This window comes from Battus philenor, unplaced genomic scaffold (genome assembly GCF_028537555.1).
Source record: "Battus philenor isolate CCGP_79_NKW_IND1 unplaced genomic scaffold, ilBatPhil1.0.hap1 SCAF_14, whole genome shotgun sequence".
NCBI lineage: Eukaryota > Metazoa > Arthropoda > Insecta > Lepidoptera > Papilionidae > Battus > Battus philenor.
The window spans coordinates 13,809,444-13,832,175 of NW_027181676.1; the positions used below are offsets into that span (position 1 = coordinate 13,809,444).

Genomic DNA, 22,732 nt, shown 5'->3' on the forward strand with positions numbered 1-22,732 from the left:
TCTAATAAAATAACTAGGAATTTCTTAAACGTATATTCATTATCCTGCGTAGTCTGACAATAAACGAATTTTCTTAATGTACGCTGTTGTTACTTGAAGATATTTAAATACACAAGACAATACATTTAAACACTGAACCGTTCATACAAGCACTTGACCAAGTCGCTCCATGGAGATAAGCGTTCTAAAGTCAACGGCCACCCAATCTTCCTTGGTTGGGAGGCCGCTGAGATCAGAACAGAAGAACCTAACAGCCAAAGCCTAGGATCCCCCTACCTTAAGAGGTTTTAGGTTAAGAGTTTCCTCTGCGCACTGCCCTCACGATCCCACGGAATCTATAACTGCCACGAGGGTCGGTGGACCAGACCGTGGCGCTCCTGATCACCGGCCGTCACATACAGACTATTAGTTTTGGTTACAGGAGAGAATAGAAGAGGGTAACATTGCCAAGCTGTTATTGGATGAAGAAGAGCGCCAAATCTTCTTGGAGTATTGTAAAAAGATAATAAGGTTAAATAAAAGCAACAAATCCTAATCGGGAAAAACTAGAATGAGAAAAACATTGAAATTTAAGTAAATGTAATATTTTAATAAAGAAAAGTAAATAAATAAAAATAAAACAAAACAAAAGTTAATCTCTGGTGGTGACGGCGAAGTAAGGAAGATGACGCATAGAGAAAAATAATGTATGGAAAAGATTGAGAGGGAATATGACCAATAATATAAAATACTGTGGAAGATAATTTGAAAGATAGAAGGATGAAAATAAAAAATCAGTAAACAATTTATTGAGAATATATTGTCCTTGCTTCCCTTTACGAGGAACGGTGGCCATTTATACAAACCAAGGCCACGTGTGCAAAAGTGAAAATTAAAACGAAGCAACAAAAATCACGAATAAATACAAAGCAAAATATTTATTATTGTATAAACAAAATATTGTTATCTACTTAGCAAGATTTATGTCAAAACTTTTTAAAGATAAGAATGATATTCTATAGAACATCACTATCTAAAAAGTGAACAAGTCCATATCAACAGTGACTCATTTGAAACGCACGTCGTAAACAATTTTTTAAATGCGTCACACTGGTTGTCCTTTCGACGAATTTATTAAACACGTATAAAACAAATTTCATTCATTTATTTCAACGCATAAAAAGATATCTATGGGACAATATACCATAATCGCCACCCTTGGCAGACAGGTTGGAGACAAGTGTGGTATTTTGGTACATAGAACACTACCAACCATCCTCTGGGAACTTGTTTGTGTGCAGTGGTAATCCTTTATAATTAATGCACTTGTAAATTATATAGGATTGTATCGCGGAAATTGAACCCGCCACCTTACGATCATAAATCTCAGTCCTTTACCGCTAGGGTACGTAAACATAAACTTAAGTCTGTAGAAATATGTGAAACATATTTGTTTCAGGATCCGGTAGACGCACTGTTGTGCTAGTATGAAGGGCCTATCATTTCTAGAAGAATCTTTGGGAGAAGCTTTGCAGAAGAGGCCTTGAAGTGGGCGTAAATTGGACGATATTTTTTTAATCATTAAATAAAATATTACCTAAAACTTGAATTATGATCCCCTGATATACCGAAGGACTATACTATAGATAAGACAAATTAAATTTATTTACCTTTATATTACTAATGTAACTTACTACGTTTTAATTTTAAATGCAATAATTATAATATAACAATAAAAAAACATAACCTATACAAGCTAATAGAAAAACTATTCGAATCGGCCTATCGTTCGTCGCCAAAATGTCACTTCGGTGATGATTTAGGGACCAATATACTTTTTTTATTATATCCGCATATATATTATACATTTCTTTTGATATTAACATTCAATTCTACAAAGCACGTATTAATTTCACCGCCATTTCAATGTTGTCATTTTATTTACAAAATAAAAAAAATTGACATGAAAACATAAACCACAGAACATATAAGTAAATAAATTTCATATATTTTACGCTTACATCATTATCACAGCGTGTAACGGTTCGAGTCGTGTCATGGCTCCTTTCCAATTCCTTATACGGTAAAGAATTAAACGAGTAAAGCAAGATTTAAAACGTGATACAAAAAATATCCCAAACACGCGTGCGCCATGCGCGCCAGATGGTCGCAATACAAAATGTCCGCCGACGCCGTCTAGCCTACTGGCATGCACCAAATAAACTTATTATTATTAAATACCAATAACATTCGAAGAAAATTAATACCAAATTATTTTAATAGAAATATAACCAATAAATTATCTACATCAAAAATTATAAATTTATGCAATTAATTTTTAAACTGTGACTCATAATAATAAGGATCTGTCATTAAGCTTCCATTTTTAAAAGAAATGACGTCATGTGTTCCGGTAAAAAGATGGTTGACTACATTTTTGATATGTGAAAAGAATGTAAAACGCCTATTGTGTATTAAGTTGATCCTAACTTAGATGTTTTATTAAAAAACCCGTTTTCAAAAAAATTAAACTTTTGAATATACATAAAAATTAATCATTTCATATTTTAAAAAATGGAGATTATAGTAAACTGGATTAATATTCGATTAATGCATAAGTCTATTTATGAAAACTTAGTAGGTAAACAAAACGTTACAGTAAAAATGTTCAAATAATTTTTTTTTACATATTTGGTGCGCTATTTGACAGTATTAAATAATATACCAAAGATTACTTGAACAACAGGCACAAGACTGAAATGATATTAAAACAATAAAAAAAGAACATGACTTTTTAAAAATAATTTTCTTTTACTAATATTCAAAAATACTATAAAAAATATATATTTCTTAATAGTTTTTGCTAAACACCATCCGAAAGTCAAGAAATTAATATAGTGTATGTATTTATATATGTATTTATACATAAACTACTAATGCTAGGTTCGTAATGTTGACCCTACCGAAACAGGCAGAAACGCATCAGTTATTCCTTAACTCTGATTTGACATTTTTCCTGTTTTATGTCATAAATAATAAACCGATGAATTTTAGTATGTGGTTAAGCGAGTGTTATTAAAAATAATTATTTAAGGATGCTATTCGGTCGTTTATGGTTCAGTTGTTTTTTGGTTATTTTTTTTAGCCCAAATATCTTTTAATTATTTTTCCGAGCCTGGTTTGATGACGAAAATATATAATTATAAATATTATTAAAAATGGCTTTTATTTCAGACTCTAGTGAATTAATATCCATATGTAAATAACAGTTTTTACTTTAACGCTATTTTAGAAATAGGTTAGTATTTAATACGATTTAAAGATACACAATTTTAAAAATGAGTCGTTTATTTTGAAACTGACATAAGTCACTTTTTCAAAAAAATCTAGTTAATGGCAACACTAAATATAATTGAACGGTATCTTTTCATTTTTAAGTGAATTATACCACTTTCAAAATAAACGGATCAAATATCTTAATATGTAGACGTTCTTTTAGTAGCATTTAAAGTTATTATGCTATAACTATCTATACAATAAATATATTTAACGTATAATATAGCATGTGAATAGCTCTAGTTTATAGCGTTTTATTCATTCGATGGCGAAAAAAGCGCATGGGTCGATATCGCGTCTTTCGCTTTGGAGCGAAAGAGAAAGATTATACGACGCCAGGAGGGGAGGAGGGACACGCTGTATGAGTCACGTCGCTTGCTACCGTAGAAAGTTTCAAAGTTATTAAAATTTCACCCGTAAGTTGATCGTCGATCTCACTCCCATATAGTTTTTGCTTCGCAATGGCTTTATATTTTATATTGTCTATCAACTTTATTGCTGCGAGCTTTCTATGCACTCATTCGATGTTTAATATTTAGTCAAAATTATTTGTAATTTTAAGCAAATTTCAATTACGTCACAATCACTTTAGTGTAATTATGTTCTTATTTATGCCAATATTTTCGTCTCGTCGTCTCCACCATTCGAACCGTCTACTTCATCTGGTTAATGTGAACACTGCTTTCTAATTTCATCATTGCAGTCGTAGAACGTCCAACGTCTTATTCAAAGATAACTAATTGTTGGTCTTAGTTTAATACGTAGAAACTGAAGCAGATATTCCTAAACTATTTAATATCTAAGTGAATAGTTTTTAAATTTTTTAATATTAACACAAATAACATAAATAGTTAAGGTTGGTTGTGCAAACTAGTCATAATTTTCGTTTTAAAATTTAATAAAATAAATAGACATGTTATTTATTAAATATGAATCAAATTTTCAGTAAAATAATCAAAAAAGGATATATGTAAATTAAAGTCTTCTTTTATACCTCATTAAATAATAAAATCGATTCCAATAAATCAATTACGACGTATTTATATTTCGAAGTATATATAGCTTATTAACGGAAATAGTTTATTTTAAAAATAGAACTAGCTAATAATTTATTTGTTTGCTTTTATTATTTAATAACCGTCGCTCGGACGGAACGAAAATTTATAGTTCATTGCCAATGTCAACTGTAAGAATCACGGTCGTACGTATTGCGGTGTTGCCACTTTACGAAACGTTTCTATTTTTAGAACTACTATTTAGGTTATTATTTAAGTTTATCTATTTGTATTGAAATCATACTATATTGTTTTTTTTTAAATTCGTAAATATAGTGATGTTTAGCATGAAATTTAAATATAAAAACTTTTTTTTTCATACAAAATAATTGGTAGGTGTAAAAACTTTAAAGATGTAAACACTCATTTATATACCTATTTTCTATAAATTTTTTAAATAATTTACATTATTTTATTTTTTTCTATTGAAATACGACTGGCCAGTAACATCTGCGAATAGCTTTGAGGGACAGATAGCAAACAATAAATAATTTTAATATATAGCAATGAATTTTTTCAAAACGATTTTTCTTATTAAATAATAATTTTTGTATATATATATAGGGTGTATCATACATTCATCTTTTAAATATTTACACTTATAACTAATCATCCTGTATATTAGATCTTATCCTTGATATTATAAGATTCTATACATAGTTATTGCGCGTTAGACGCAACGAGTGTGCAGCAGCAGGATGACACGACCTTGATTCTATAAATAAAGCAAGCATTCCCTACCAAGGTTCATGGTTTCTGTTCTTAAGAATTTATATTTTCTCTAACGTAACAGGAAAATAAATTAAATTTATTCCGTTGTCAATTGAGACAATAATTTCGATGGATCGTATACTAATCGAGTTTAAAATCGATTTTATCTATTCGTCACGCCATTTTTTACCGATTTATTTGAAGTTTGCATAAAAAACAAGTGTCAAGCGGACTTGAATGGTGTGTCGCATTTTTAAAAACTATATCTTGTTCCTGCATTATTACTAAATTATTAGATACCGTACATAATAAAAAAAGCAATAGCCTAGCGATTGTATGTTGCGGGTTCGATTGTAGGGATAAAAATTTATATAATTCACATTTTATGCCATAATGATTATCAGCGCTCACAAACAAGTTTGAAGAGGATGGGTAACAGCGTCTATTGCGATCGCCAATTCACCTACCAAGTCTGGCGATTACGGTATATCCCCCATATATGTCTTTGGTAAACTTCTGAACCTTAAAAATGGCGTCTATATCTCATCTAGGCAAGCATATGTGGTAGAACTCGTCGTTCGACATCAGGCTGGAGAGAGATATATGACCTTTGCCTATGAACTATAAAAAAGGTTACTGAACAATAACGTAACATGAATAAATAATAAAAAATTTGTTGTACGTTAATTAAAGATAATTAATAGGATAAATTGTAATTTAGAACGCTGTAAACATTATAATATAATTTAACATCGATTCTATCTATTTGTCACGCGATTTCGTACCGATTTATTCCAAATTTGAATTAGATTTTAACGGATTTAATACAGATTATAAATTGAAAATATTTAAGAAGTGTTCGCAGATATATTCGCATGACATCAATACCTTTATCCTGATCAGATCATCGAAGCACAAGCCAGATGTCAACCTTGGCCGGTAAGACCGTACAAGGCAAGCAATATAGTACGCTTACAGTTTTCTCCATTTATGGCAACACTCGTGATGGAGACCGTATGAGATTAAACGTTATCGGAGTACCCTCGACAACTGTGACCTTCGTTGTCCGTTTAAAAAAAAAATAATACTCACATTAATTAATTTTTAATATTAAATTATTTATTCATAAAAAGTTTACTTTACCCTTTACATTGCATTCATATGGCAACAATTTAACACACAGATAAACTTAAAAAAAATATAATTGCCATATAAACTTTTTTAACTCACCATCGATATTTGAAAGGTTCTTTAGAAAAAAAAAAGCTGCTACTTATATATTAGTCTATGTCTATACATTATAATATTTTGTCTACGCATATCTAAATTTAAAATAAGATCACTGGACTAATGTTTCTAAATGAAAAAATAAAGTTGATTTTTTTTAATTACAATCGTCACAACTCTATCCTAAAACGGCAGAAACCTTGTACTACTTCATTTACAGTTTTTTTTCCTTATTTCCTATTTAACATATCAAACTTATTTAAATCTAGCTTATTAATTTTGTTATGAAAGTTGATATTTTGTTCTGCCAATCTTCTTATATATAGCAGTCAAAACAGATGTTCCTACCAAAACTTTATTTTGCTACCAAAAATGGAGATAATACTGGCCAATTGCGTTCTGTCAGAATCGGTAAATGTCAACTGGGTAGCATGTGACAATATCCTTTGTAAATGTCATCAAATGGACTAAAAAAAAAGTTTTTTTAATTTACAGCAGAAGAGGATGCTTCAACAGGCAATGGAAGCGTGATTTTTAATTTAAAAAATCTTTGTGAAGGTTTAATAATGGTAAATGAGCTATGAGATTTATTTATGAACATTGATCGGTGTATGGAACGAAGTCATTTTTAAAAGGCAAATTGCTAATGCGACTACTGACTTTAAAAACTGCCAAGCAAAATAAAATTACGAAATTCAATCAAAATGTCCATATCTTCAATTACATTAAAAAAAAAAATTATTTGTCGGGTCGATTTCTGTATTCGCGACATATATATAGAACATATACACCTCTAATAATGAGCTTCTACTATATCAAAAATGTTTTTATATTCACGTAAGATTAATAAGATATAAGTAAAGTCATAGGATTAAAAAGTTGAGATTTTCAAAAATAGAACGAAATAAATCTTCACCGAAAATATCATGAAAACAGTTTCTATATAAAACCGTTAGAGAGATTTATGAAAACAAGTCGGGATGTCGAGACGAAACGCGTTGGACTTGAAAAAGAGAAATTTGGCACTCGTCTGGTCGCAATGCGGTATTGCAGTATCAATTTTACGACGCAATACGACACTAGGGGTACATATATCCACAGTATAGGAGATACGTTCAATATTAAAGTACCCGAAAAATGGGTTATAGATGTAAAAGATTTTACATCTACTAGCTGATCCCGCAAACGTTGTTTTGCAAAAAAATTAAAGTTTTTAATTAACAAATGTAAGATATGGGTTGATCGTAGAGTATTTTTGTATGCTGTATCATAATAAAATAAAAACCAAAAAAATTGTCTAAAAAATTAAAAATAAAATTTAGGGGTGGACCACCCTTATCACTTAGGGGTATGGAAAATAGATAGTAGCCGATTCTCAGACATACTGAATACGCATGTAAAATTTGGTAAAAATCGGTCAAGCCGTTTCGGAGGAGTTCAAGTTCGAACACCGTGACACGAGAATTTTATATATTAGATTTTCGATCACCCTATATACAATACCCGGTGATAAATATTGCACATCGATCTTTGAAAGAGACAATCGGTTAATTTCGACTTCTTAGAGCGTTATCTCTGTCGCACGACTGACAAAACGTCACATAAGTAGTGTGGGACACTTAGACGATTGTCTCTTTCCAAAGGTCGATGTGCAATATTTATCGCCGGGAACTGTAAAATGATTACTCTACAACGATACGACGTTTAACATCTTGCAGTAAATCTGCATTCAGAAACAGATAATAAACAACAATTATTTTTAATATGCATTAATTTGATTTTGAATTACTGTATTATCATTACTCTATTTCTGTAACCCTTAATTTTGAATAGTGTTCACCCTTTTTAAAACTTACATATATAATCAATTACTCCGGGAATATTAAAAATATTATACCATTCCGATATTTTTCCTCATGTGAACGCATCCTTAGCTATGTTATAACTAACCAATAATTTGTGTGGTTTTAATAATACTGTGATAAATTCTACACACCAATTTTGTTATTCAAAATCTAGTAACACCATACTTTGTAATATCTAAGATTGTACACTTACAATCAGGTGTTCAGTTTGTTCGTCACGTAAGTATTAGACGTAAAAGATTTTAAGAGCTATAAGTAATTTTGTTCCGACGAAGAAACTGGATTTAAGACTACTTACCGGTCATCGTCCTTTGGGTGAAATGATGATAAAATTGTTCGAATAATAAAAAGCGATATTTGATTTTTTTTTCATAAATAGAAACCTTATTTTGGATTGCATTCCTAAAATTTCTATTACTACCTTCAATGATCACAAGAGAAATCAATATACTTTGTTAAATGGGGGAATTACACCAAATAAATCCGCCATCTTTCACGGATTCACGACATCCGTACACGGTTGAAATTACTTCTACCCGCATTAAGCGTTTTGTTAATGCTTTCATAGTGCGAACAGCTAAGGAGTGGAACGACCTATTGGCGTTATTTTTCCAGACAATTAAAACTAAGGAGACTTCGAGAAAATAGTGAATAGGTTCCTTTTTGGTAAGCATGTAGCATCTTAGACCTCATCATTGAAGATAAGGCGAGATAGAGGTCAAATTCATCGCCTAAAATAGTTGTCGTCTCACCGCTAAGGTGATGGTGATGGTGATGAAGCCATTAAGTAATTTCCTTAGATATTTATTTACAATTTTTTATGTTTTTTTAATAGAGTGTTACTATAGAAAATAAATTTCAAAACAGATTTCAGTCAATAATATCGATGTATATTTTTTTTTCGATACACCACAGATATACGATAGGAATGACATTTCGCATTGAGACGGCATTAATTATCTGTGCTCCGAATGCGTCTTTTGGCGTACTCCATGATGTTCCAGTATTTATGTTGCGTCTTGAATTAGACTCTTACATCGGCTCCGTCGAAATGTATTTATAAAGGGGAAGATTCCTGACCGGTCGCATCTCGGTACATGGAACTATATTTTGCAACTACCCACATGTTCCGCTTAGTCTATATACTATTTAAAAATGTCAATATTTTCGAAAGAAGTAACAAATTAACTTATTATAAAATAAAATAAAAACCTTTTATTTTTAAATAGAACATAACTCAGTACAACAAAAAAAATAGTAGTTACTTTTAGAAAAAAAATAAAAAGTGACTACAATCTATGTATATATATATCTATATCGACCCCTAGGGGTCTATGACAACCTGCAAGGGGTCTACGTCAGTTAAACAAAATTTAGTGGTCCATGAAATGAAAATGACGGTCCACGATAGACCTCAACACATACACTGATAGTACCTATTTACTTACATCATACTATCTTATAATATCAAAACATTTACATTATTTATAAAAGTACCTATGAAATAAAAAATTATGTTTATTTAATGATACGTATATTTTACATAACAGATACAAAATTTTATTTTGAGTAGTTTTAATTTAAATTCAATTAATAAATGTATAAATTAACATGTGTTTTTACACTAAACATCACTAGTTAGAAATTTACAGGAAATCAATATCAGGTAAGTAGGGGGGGTCTACCCAACACGGAAAAACATGGCAAGGGGTCTACGACACAAAAAAGTTTATGGAACTCTGATCTATGGTATGATTTTTAATATTCTGCTAGAACTACTGCAGGAGAAGGCATCCTTCAAGGATACTCAATCTTCTCTAAATTCGGCTTTATGGAACAAATATGCACCTGCGACTTTAATTATGTCGTCTTCCTTGCGCAGGGTTTCCTCTCTTTCTTTCGCCAAGTGGACTTTTCTGCGCTGTAACTTTTTGGTCTATATCTGATCCTGCATACGTGCTACATGACCACCTCAATTCCATTTAAAAGTCAAAGCTTGTACTAGCCCATCTATCGCGTTTATGGTTTCTTTTAATGTATTACACAGTATAAAAGGTTTAAACTGGTAAATGTATATCTGATTTGCTACCAATTAATGTACGGTATACCATAAAAGAAAGTCAATCGTTTTAGAAATAAAGAAATTTTAAATTTCGAATTACTATATATTATAATTATTTATTTTTTATTATCTGTCCCTGCAAACTATATACAGCCAGAAGTTATTGACATATTGCATGAAAAATGTTAATACATATCTTCATTTATTGGTAATTTCTTTCTATTATTCAAATAGATATTTGCTTTTAAAGCATTTTGTTTTAATTTACTTTCGATAATCGGTTTTATTTAGGACGACGAATAATTATTACATAACCGGTTTTTTTGAATAACCGGTTTTTATATTTTTTTATTACAACTAAATATTCGATATGCAATGCATACATATTTATAAGTTTATATATGATACTCGCAAACGATTGCAAATTATAGACTTGGGACATCCTGTGTAAAGGGAACGAATTCTCTTAGACAGCGTCGTCTGAGCCTTCCTAGTTTAATCTTTACATCCGATTACCACTTGTAATGCAGCTTTCATGTCACGTCAAGTTTAACGAGATTACAAAACGTCTGTCTGTATTTTGCGCATTTGCGCTCTCTCTCTCTATATATATAAATATATTTATATGCAACAAAATCTATCAAGGCAGCTAATATGTAATCCTCAATCTAAAGGTTGAATCGTAGAGATCGCCTCGAGCGATAAGATCGCCTCTTGTATCATATGAATTGTTTTTTTATCCGTCTATTTACTGTGTATGTTGAAAAAAAAGTGTTAATAAAATAAATGTAATAATTTGCAAGAATGTAAAATTAAATCGTACAAAAGTTAAAAATGAAAGCGACATGTAGACAAGGTTTTATTTTCCGATGCAAAATATCTCAACATTCCCGAGTATGACGCGAGCCTATCCCGCGCTATTTCTACGCGCGCAGATTATTAATCTACATTCATTGTTTAGCCGTCGTCTGTGCCATTGTAATCATGGCGACAGATTATATATACAATCCTTTGTCATATATATTAGCTTCTTTGTGTATAAATTTATTTTAAATTGGATTTTTGGATTATTATTAATAGAACTAGTGATTTAAGTACATATGACAGATGTCACATTTTGGCGCCAAAAAAAGGTCGCATAACCTATTTAAAGAATTTTTTTTTTAGGTTAGGTTAGGTAAGGTTTCGTTTTACTGCGATTTTAAAGTTGTAAAAATAAATTATTATTAATAAATGTTAACATTCTGTACTTTAAATACTTGAAAACAATTTATTTATGTGTAGTGTCATTTTTGAACGAATTTTTAATTTTTATAGTCGTTTGTAGAAAATTTACCGATTCGAAATATTTATTCAAGAATTTACAAATTTCGAACAATGTTAACGTAATTTTTTAACTAATAGAGAAGGATAAATGCATAACTAATTTGTTGTCAATTAATGTATTGTACATACAAAACTCAACAGCGAAGTTACTGGCATGTAGCATTTCAAAATAATTTTTTTTTATTATAATATTTTCTAAAGTCATCACGATTTTATATAGGGTGATTGAAATGTAAGTCTAAGCTGACAAATGAGCGACATAAACTGTCATAAAGTTTTTATTATTTAAATTATGAAACAATTTCAAATACAGATTATAATTTAAAAATTTATGTCGTTTGAATAAAGAATAACAATATTTCGAATATGGATCTGAATCATTTTATATGGAAATCGTTTAGTGTTGTATAAAAACCGATGACTAAAATGTTATGTGTCAAAAACATGACGAACAATGTCATCGACCTCACTATTCTAGAATGCAAGTTTAAAATCTACGCTCGAAACTTTATGGACCGTCAAGTTGCGATGCGAGCAATTAAAAATTAAAGAAGCAACACGGATGGCTGCCAATGCGCTTCCACTTACAATTTTTTTTTCTTTGAACACGCTACGAATTCACACAGAAATTTAAGCAAGAAACACCTCATGAGTTAATTAAGGGTTCAATAAACTCGATTTAATTAAAACCGAAAACGGTATAATGATAAAACTAAACAGTTGTATCATATTGTTCTTTCATAATGCGCACATATATAAATATTAATTAAATACATCTTGAAAAAGATCTTGTCTCTATTTATTAACGTCTTATATATTCAAATAAGCACACCTGTATTTGTTTACATGTATATACTGTGTATACTAGCTGATACCGCAAACGTTGTTTTGAAAAAAAAAAGTTTTTAAATAAAAAATAAGGGTTGATCGTAGAGAGGTAAAAATTTAGGGTTGTATGTATTTTTGTATGCTGTATTATAAAAAAATAAAGACAAAAAATTTTGTCTAAAAAATAAAAATTTCGGGGTGGACCACCCTTAACATTTAGGGTGATGAAAAATAGATGTCCGATTCTCAAAAAAGATTTGATTTTAAGATTCACGAAAATCGGTTAAACCGTTTCGGAGGAGTTCAATCACGCACACCGTGATACGAGAATTGTATATATTAGATATATACACAATATATGATGATGATGGTGATATATGGATTGAGAAGTGATCACTTACGACGGACCTCATACAAAGACTCAAGGTCACCAGAACAAATGAGAGGACTATGTTCGGAGTTTTGCAGCGAGATGGAATCAGGAAAATGGAGGTCCGCAAAAGAACCAAGATTATTGAGGAAGCTTGAAGAATTGCTCGTTTGAAAAGGTAGTGGACGGGGCAAATCACTCGTGCAACCTTTAGCCATTTCTCTCGAAAGGTTCCTGTGGCGACCAGGTGCCGGTAGACGGTGGGTAGGATCCACACTAGGTAGACCGACGGCATAATCAAGGTAGCTGGAAGTAGCTGGATGCCAGATATATATATATATACCAACCAATATTTAGGACCAATATTTACCACTTCCGCACATGCAGTGGTAGTCGTGCAATGAAATGCACCGCCCGCCAGTCCGCTGATAAATGCGTATGCGGCAAACAATGCGAATCACACAACCGCCACCACCAAATTACTCAATACGTGTTTCACCCCTCCACGGGGTAACTCCTGAAGATGCCACTGCATGTGCGGAAGTGGCTAAATATTGGTCCTTTTCTTACTTAGAGACTTGAAATACATTAATGTATAATTGAGTAAAGTTCTAAATTATATAAGAAAAATGTATAAATTTCAGATTTATTTACCCTATGAAAATTTGTATATAGCGGTAAACATTCTCTCAATTGTCTGCGCTCAGTAAACGCAAAAAAACACCCCAGCGATATAAATTTAAAAAAAAAAACTTTATATTATAATATTAAGATGTTAAAATATGATAGACGCAATTCGTGTTCGTGTAATGTGGGTAGGTATGTAAAGGCGAGAGCTACGTCGCATAATAAACTACGGAACCGTGGCGCGTGGTGCGTCTGAATCGTTTTGTGTGCGGCCGCCATTATTTCTCCCCCAAACTGCGGCTCGACAACCCTCGCCCCGTATTGATCTGTAGTCCTCCCGCTTAGGATACCTAGAACCGATTCACCCTTCGTTTTACACCCACTATATATCTATAATTCCAGTCTGTAGTCTATGGTAGGGGACAAACCAACGCAAGCGACATGTGATAGATAAAATAAAACGCACAAAATATTTAGCTACAAAAATATAATATTTACTTTTAAAGTGAAATGTAAAACGATTTGAAATTATCATTTAATTGCGCAAACATCGTCCAGTTAGATAAATAAATTTTAATAATATTTTTTATATTGTCGAGTAGCTTAGATATTTACAAAGACAAGTTCGAGAAGTATATTGATTAAAAAAATCGATTTTTTATCGATTTTATTATTTCCATAGGTCTCGATATTTTGCCTACTTGATTTCTGCCATAAATAATGACAGTAAAGAACAGTATTTTTTTAAATAATTAAAATTGTTGTATAACAACAGATATTGCATTTATCGAAGTATTTCATTCCGCTCATTTTACTTCATTTTATTTCGGCCTATTACATTTGATTTCTTCTTATGTCTATTGGCGTACAATTTGGAGTAAAAAAAGTAAATAAAATTTATAAAAAAGAAAATACTGTACGAATTATCGATTATCGGTGTATACATAAAACACTAATGTATCGATGAGGTCGATGACCGCCAAATGTTCACTTGGCGCCACCGGTTATGCGTGTTTCGTTCGGATTTCAAAATATTTTTTTTCTTAATTTTATTTAAATTGTCGAAATACTTTCGCATCGAAATGACGGACAAACCAAACTCAGCCCAAAAATTGTAACCTTAAATAAAAACGTTCCATTTTTAAATTTAAAAAATATTTTGTTCACATGGCAGAAGTTTTGAAAGACCGCAGATCTTAATGTAAAGCTGCCTTATTATAACTAAATAGTTTAAATATAGATCTATAATATTTTTATAATAAAATTGGATAAACAGTTTGTTTGATTCATTTAGAATTTATTACAATAAATAACTAATAAAACGAATTATTTAATTCATTCTTTATTAGTAAGTTTAAAGAAGTAAAAAAAGTCAGCGTTTTAATATGTAGAAAAGAAAAAATGTTTTTTTAAAGCCCATCTATAATAATCTTGTAATAAAAAAGGAATGTGAAAAATTTTCACCAACTACATGACTAATAAAACTACGGTTGTTCTATGAGAATTTCGACTGTTAATGAATTCGAAATTCGAACGCAATGGTTTATTCCGTCATCGTTCAATAAACTAAACCCCCACAGCATCCCCTAATCTTCAAATATCAGGGGTGGAAGTCTCGCAATCGATTCGACAGTACTGCCGTCTCTTTCGTACACACCCCCGGGAGGTATTTCGTCTCGCTTCAGCAAACCAGACAATCTCCCGTCTGAGTGGATTATACTACGTACAATTTATTTACATTACTACGTACGTCCATACCTACAATAAGCACGTTTTCAAAACTAAGTTATACACATTTCTTTACACATCGTCAATACACGACTGGTAGGTTAAAGTGAATCATACTTCGAAGAAGTCATTCAAATGAAAACAGGAAATAAATCGAAAATATTGTCGCATCGGCGACATGGGGTTATGTTCACAGACTAAAATTTAGCCTCACAGCCTAAAATTTATAGTGTACAAATTATTTTATTTTTATTATGAATAAATGTAAGTAAATTCACAGGATTTTGCCTATTACATTATTAATTTTAACAGATTATAAATAAAAATATACAATAGCAAATGTATACATGAAAATAATTTAGAAAAATGTTATGATTAAATATGAGAACAATAAATTATGAATACTATACTTTCGTATATAATTCACGGAAAATGAAATAATTGTACATTTGTTAAACATGTTTCGATGATTCACGCATGCGGTGAAAGTTATTCCATGGAATACTAATTTTAAAAACTTTTTTTTACATCATCCGTTAAGCCTTCCTTGGCTTATTTTCGAACATAAATAACAGATAATGAATGTTTAAAAAACTTATGCTGAAACTATAAGTCATAGATTTTTATCGTCAAAATGTGTCTGTCTAAAATAGAATTCATCCTAAGTAAACAGTTTAAAGTATGTAAATACATAATGTTTATTTCTAAACTTAAAGAGCGTTTGTGTCAAACATGTGGCGTTACTCACAATCTAAATTTAGGACCCCAAGTGATACGAACAGAATGCTTAACTCCAGCTGTATTTAATTTATCTGGTAATACTCAAATAATTCAAATAAACAATTTTATAATTCGAATTATGGTGTTCTTTTTATGAAATATTCAAAATTGATAGAATGAATCATGTCAAAGCTTCAATCTGCATTCTTAGCATCTACTACGTAAGCACTAAATCCAAATGAAACGTTAAAGTTGAATGACTGGAGATGGTTTGCTCATCAGAGTTACTGTATTTATTAACATAATACATTCTGACAAACGTACCGTATCCGTACAGTTATTTCTTTTGTTACATATATCTGTATTTTCTTTTTATTTCATTTTAATAATGTATTACATATACAGTATAGATATGAAAAAGAAATTGTGCCGGAATGTCGATATCTTTCAAATACGGGTATGTATAAATAAGTTAATGCACTCTTGATAATTTTTATCGGCCATTTTGTCGCTTTCTTCAATACAATAATGTTATCTTAAATAATACGACACACAAAAGAATAGCGCAATAAAGCAACAAAACAATGAATGTACTGCAATAATGTATTTAACCGTGTTAAAAAAAAGAGTCGATGGATAGCGATGAAATCATCGGGACGCACCCTCTTTTTAACGACTATAATAACATATTTACACTATTAAACCGAATAATAATACTATATTATTTCAATTATTATAAGTTACGAATTTTTAAACAGAAAATGTCTTTCACATCAAATAATCATACAACGGTATCTTATTAGAAAAAGTAACAAATTAACTTTGTCGAAATATTTTTTAAATTAATGTGGTCATGTATTAATGGAGGAAAAATAAATTAAAATAAAACTCACCTAGGATTATTCGAAGGAGTAAATAAGAGATAAATACGAGCACTACGTTGGACCGGCGAAATGCGACTGAGTAGTGTCTGTGAACTCAACTCGTCAAGTTGCGGGTGGATTTCGGGGGAGGCGCTGACGTCGCTTGCCGGCCAGCTAGGCAAAGACCGCGCGCGGCGTTCATCCACGATGATTCACGTTCAAAAACAATTATAATTATAAAGGAAACACATGCGATAGATTACGCTACCGTAACGATATTTAGTTATTGTTAATTATCCATTATTATTAAATATCGTTGCTGGGTGCATTGAAACATTTTTTAAATTTTATATGAAATATATTCGTCTTTCTTATAACATGTATTTAAAACTTTTAAAGTAGTGAACTAAAAACAATGTTAACAGATGCTAACAAGAATATAATTTATATTGGTTAAGTGTTGACGGTAAACGACGACATGGTCAAGGTTGGGCTAAATGATTTAATACGGGCAGCGTATCGTGATGATAATTGAGGAGACATGCTTTGCAGTGGGCGTCATTGGCTGACATGTTCACCGCTCAGAATTTTAGTAGCTTATAGCAGTTCTATGAGCAATTTTTCAACTTTTTTAAAATTCATACGACCCCCTAATCTCGTGACGAGTGCACTTTTGAATTGACTCCCTGTGCACTGTGGGTCCCACGTTGGGAAACACTGTTATAGACCCTCAACGAGCCACGGAGAAGACTTTGCTCGGGATTTTCCTACGAGATCTAATCAGATAAAAGGTAATCCGTAGATTTGCAGATTGAATTTGAAATAAGAATGCCATGTAGCGTGCAGAACACATATCCGTTAGGGTCTCATAGTTCGGAATCTTATATGAGAAGTGAAGACCACTTCAAGCGTTGTAGGAGGTTCGTCCACAAGGTGGATTAATATAGGCTATTTCTAACCGGTCTATGATAATGTTGTTCCAACTTTAAAAAAAAATATTTTTTAAAAAGAAACCATGTTTTAGTTTAAATTTGGAAAAGTCTTAATAAGAGAACGTCATAAGAAATGATATACAGTGGTACCTCGACATACGAGTTTAATTCGTTCCGCAACCTTGCTCGTATCTTGAATTACTCGTATCTCGAAGCAAATTTCCCCATACAAAACAATTGAACTACCATTAATCCATTCCAACCTCCAAAATGTCACCCCAGTTATTTTTGTTACGTGGTTTTGAACAATAAAAACGTATTTATAAATAACAAATATTTATTGCACAAAAACAAAAAAGAGAATGTAAAGAAATAAAATCGATATCCTCACTGGTCTTTGCCTTTTTCGCTACATTTTTCTCGCTTTCACCTGTAGGCCGTTTAGAAAAAAACGTGTTCAAGGAGATTTGTTTCTTTCTCCCTCTCAGAATGTTCCGGAAATGAGTTAGGCAAGGGTCATTAAAAAGGTCAGATGCGACTGTTGCAACTTTTTCTGGGTGTTTTTTTTTCCCACGAACTGTGAAACCCTCTCCCACATTCCTAAGATCTCCTTTATCTCACTTGTAGAAATAACCTCCTCCTCTGACTCCTCAAAACCAATTTCTTGCATAACCTCAGAACGCTGCTGTGACTGTAACTCTTGTATCTTGTGTTACTACCGAACCGAACTCGTATCTCGAATTTCGCTCGTAGCTCAAAGCAAAAAATCACTTGCTCGTCGGCTCGTATCTTGAAATACTCGTATGTTGGGGCACTCGTATGTCGAGGTACCACTGTATATAGTTTTTTTTTTCTAGAATGTAATGGTTTTATAACTTATTCGGGTATAATCTGTGAACATAGATTGCGTTATGCGGGTAATATAAAAGAATAATGTATGATACAATAATATCGTTTCTTATTAGTCTTAATAATTATCTTAATTGGTATGTCGGACGCTCAGTTTAAAGTTTTTTAATTGGTATGATAGAAAGATTAGATTTTAAACTTTTTTTTCTACTACATCTTTATTCATTTAATATATCGTTTCTAGTTTGGACTCGGGATGGAAGGTTATTGCCTGTTAAATAAAAATAAACACTAATTAGTGAAAAATAATAATTTTAATTTTTAGAATATATGTTATTTGGCATATATAAATTGCGACTGTTATTCTAGGATAATCAAAAATTGTAAATAGTGCTTTTGACCGCCATTGAGGATAATGCTGGTGAACAGAATAACGATACTGGTCAGGTTTTAGCGTGAATTGCGAGTAATTCTGGAGCTCGTGATGAATGTTCAGCTTATCTTCATCTTCAGGAAGGTATTTTCATTATGTTCTATTTTACGTCGTCTTTATTTTCATTGATCTCTAAAAGAGAACTAGAGAACAACAAGAGATGTCGCTCTTCTCTTTTATTTTTGTTTTAAAGCCTCTTTTAAACGTGGATTTTTCGTGATGTTTTCGAAGGGCTTCTAGAACTTTCTTATTATTTGCGCGTTTAAGAACTGATAATAGTTTTTTTTACAGTTTTTCCTGATACTATAGGAACTTAGAGATTTAATATTGATTGTGAAACATGGAAAGATGTCGTTGTTGCTGTTTGAATGTAGAGTTAAGAAGCGACTGTGAATCCGGTGCTGATATGTTGTATTTTGTCAGGTAATAGGATAATACGTTCTGCAATTGTTCTGTCTACTTCGCGCTTCTCTTAAATGGAAAATCTTTTTAAATCATGTCCAGATTTACTCTAAAACAGAGTTCCCCAAACTTTTATGTGTCGTAGACTACTACTTACCTGATATTGATTTCCTGTAAATTACTAACTGTAGTGAAGTTTAGTGTTAAAAACTTGAAGTAAAAACACATGTTAATTTATACATTTATTAATTTATTTATATTAAATTAAAACTACTCAAAATAAAATTTTGTATCTGTTATGTAAAATATACGTAACATTAAATAAACACGAGACTGCGACTCTCAGGTTTTTACGTAGTACGTACGTTTTGACGTAGACCCCTTGCAGGTTGTCATAGACCCCTAGGGGTCGATATAGACCACTTTGGGAATCACTGGTCTAAAGTTTTGCGTCATATTATATTTAACACCATTTCATAAGTAAGTTAATTAAAAGCAAGCAATCTTAGTCGGGTACAACTAGAATGATAAAACGAACCGAATTCTATAAGAATGTGATGTAGAATTTAAAATAGCAAAAAGGAAAAAATTGATATGCAAAATTTTAATTTATTATTGTATCATATTTATAATATGTATTAAACATTATTTATTATAAGTATATATGTTATATACGTATGTATGTATGTCTATGTATGTTTATGTTCGTTTGTTTGTAAATATGTATTTTTGTACACGTAAAATACCCACTATTAGTACTTTTACCTTTTCCATACTACGGTTGTCTGTAAGAGAATGCCTTGTGTGATAAGACCGCCTATTGTACTTTTTTGTATATTATTGTAAAACCTATTAAATGTATCTTAACGTGTACAATAAAGAATATTAAATAAAAATAAAAATATTTTAAGAAACAAAAGTACAATCTTCTTCTTCTTCTTGAAGTGCCTTTCCAACTAGTGGAGGTTGGCTATCAGCTTCCTGCTCTCTTCCTTATTTTTGGTTCTGCGTAATAGCTCAGCAGCGCTGGCGATTCCGGTCCACTCTCTAATGTTACGAAGCCAAGACTTCTTTCTCCTACCAACCTTCCTTTTACCAGCGACCTTTCCCATCATGATAAGTTGAAGGAGATTGTATCGTTGTGTCGAAGTAAATACCCGGCCATAAATATTGCACATCGACTTTTGGAAAGAGACAATCGGCTAATTCCGGCTTGGAAAGCGTTATCTCTGTTGCACGACTGACAAAACGTCACATAGGTAGTGTGCGATAGAGATTGTCGATAGATTGTGTGCGTTTGTCTCTTTCTACAGGTCGATGTGCAATATTTATCGCCGGGTATTGTAAATAAATACAAAATTAAAAATTTGAAAGTACAGTAATACCCCGCTTTACGCGAGGGATACGTTCCAAAAAAAAATCGCGTTAACTGAAATTCGCGTATAACGAGATTTATGATTAAACATAGTCAAAAATTATTACAAAAAAATACAAATCATTTTAATCAATCACTTTAATTCTAAGAACACTATGCAGTACATACTCTTATTTTTTACAGAAAAACACATCTATTGTCTTTTGGGTGCCGTTTTGTTTACGTTCTTGTAAAATACGTTCATAACACCCAACACTGTTTTTAATTGTTTGACAGATGGTCAAGACACCATAGAGAAGTTGATGACTACATTATATTTATAAGCACTCTTTCGTAATTCGAGGCATTTAAGCGCGAAATTTGCAATTCGCGTTATAGTGAAACCGCGTATAACGGGGTCGCGTAAAGCGGGGTATTACTGTAGTACTGTGGAGATGAAGAAGAAGTAAGGAAGGTGACGTAACAAAGGAAAATAAAGTATTGCACGGAATTTGACGAATAAAAGAAAATATGTAAAAATGATGATGATTAATAATGATGAAAATATAAAAGTCAGTGAACAATTTATTAACGTAATATTGTCCTGGCGCACCTAAAACGAGAATGTACGAAACATCACCGATAACGTAGCGACATAAAAAAACAACATATCATTAACCAGTTTTCATATTTAAATTGAAATACAATCATTATATATTACTAATGAATTTTATTTGGTCTGCAGTATCTTATTTATCCTTAGCGAAAAACGGATTTTTTTCTAGACAGTGTGATTTAGATATCTTTTTTCTAGAACGTCTAGCACGGTTACAAAAAAGGTAAATATTATTCCAATTTATATATTGGCAGAGTTATATTATTTTTGTTTTTTAAATGTTTACTTTGTTCAGTTTTGTTTTTAAAAAGTAGTATTTACGTGACCCTGGAACCTATCTTCGACCTTTACATGGCTTGCTATAGAAAATCTTAATTCACCTTGCGTCGTTTCAATTTGCGTCGTGTTTTTTTGGAACGTAACCACGACGCAAAGTGAGGTATTGGTGTATTATCATAATATAGAATTACAGTTATGAAGTCCTTGGGTTCAAATCTAAGTTACATCGACCAATATGTCCTTTTAATATGATCAGTTACTTGTAATATAATAACGGATATTAAGGCGAAGGTACGTTATATGAACCTATGGCAGATGTGTAAAAGGTGCTTTATTAATGTTATTAATGCAGGATCTTTTATAATTATCACTTCTGAACTTCATGTGAAGAATACCAAAATAACCTAATTTCATATCTAATTTAAAACTACAAGGGTTCCAAACGCACTTTGATGAGAAAAGCTCACAACATACTCGGAGTGTTCTTTTTTTAAATTAAACTGTTTAAGTTTCAAGCTTAGAAATCTTTTTTATAGTTAAATAAAATTAAAAAAAGAACAGATAAATTTACCAATAGATTAAGTAATTTATTTATCAAATTCTCTGCTCGAAAAGCAGAAGAACTTGATAAAAAGCATCTAACAGCTTGAATATCTTTTTTTCTATGTTATTTAAAGTCAGTACTGACAAAAAAATATGGAAGTAATCTCAATTAAAAAAAAATTGTCTATTATTTATTACCATTCCAACATTGCGTAGTTGTTTAAACTAGTGACTTGCAATTGAAACAATGGTTTCAATTTAATTTCTTTCGAAAATAATCGGTATATAACATATATATGTTATTGTAACCGCTTTGAATTTATATAAATTCAAAGCGGTTAGAATGACGTATCTGACAAACGAAAAAACGGTTTCTGTGACTCATGCACACTCGCGCGCCGTATGAATGCCTCACGAGTAGGGTCACCATGAAAAATGTTCATGCTCGGACATTCTAGAACGCTTTTTATTTTGAAATTCAAATATTTGTAGATGTTTTTCAATAAAGAGATTAACGAATCTCAAATCTTTCAAGACTTAGATATAGAAAAATTGTTTTTGGTATTGTTCGGGTAGGCACGAAATTATGAAAAAAGCATTTTTTTTCGGCCCTTAATAGCTATATAC

General features: G+C 31.4%; 1 protein-coding gene across 4 annotated transcripts in view; it reads right to left on the reverse strand.

Moving 5' to 3' along the window:
• cib (thymosin beta cib) overlaps positions 1–16,842 on the reverse strand; it is a 36,148-nt gene extending 19,306 nt beyond the window's left edge. For 2 of the 4 annotated variants that reach the window (XM_068777832.1, XM_068777830.1), the window contains exon 1: positions 16,728–16,831. The gene's annotated coding sequence lies outside the window, so the exon portion shown is untranslated. Of the gene's footprint in view, positions 1–16,727 lie in introns of all 4 variants that reach the window. The other 2 variants (XM_068777831.1, XM_068777829.1) reach the window with 2 other exon arrangements.
• Positions 16,843–22,732: the final 5,890 nt, after the last annotated feature.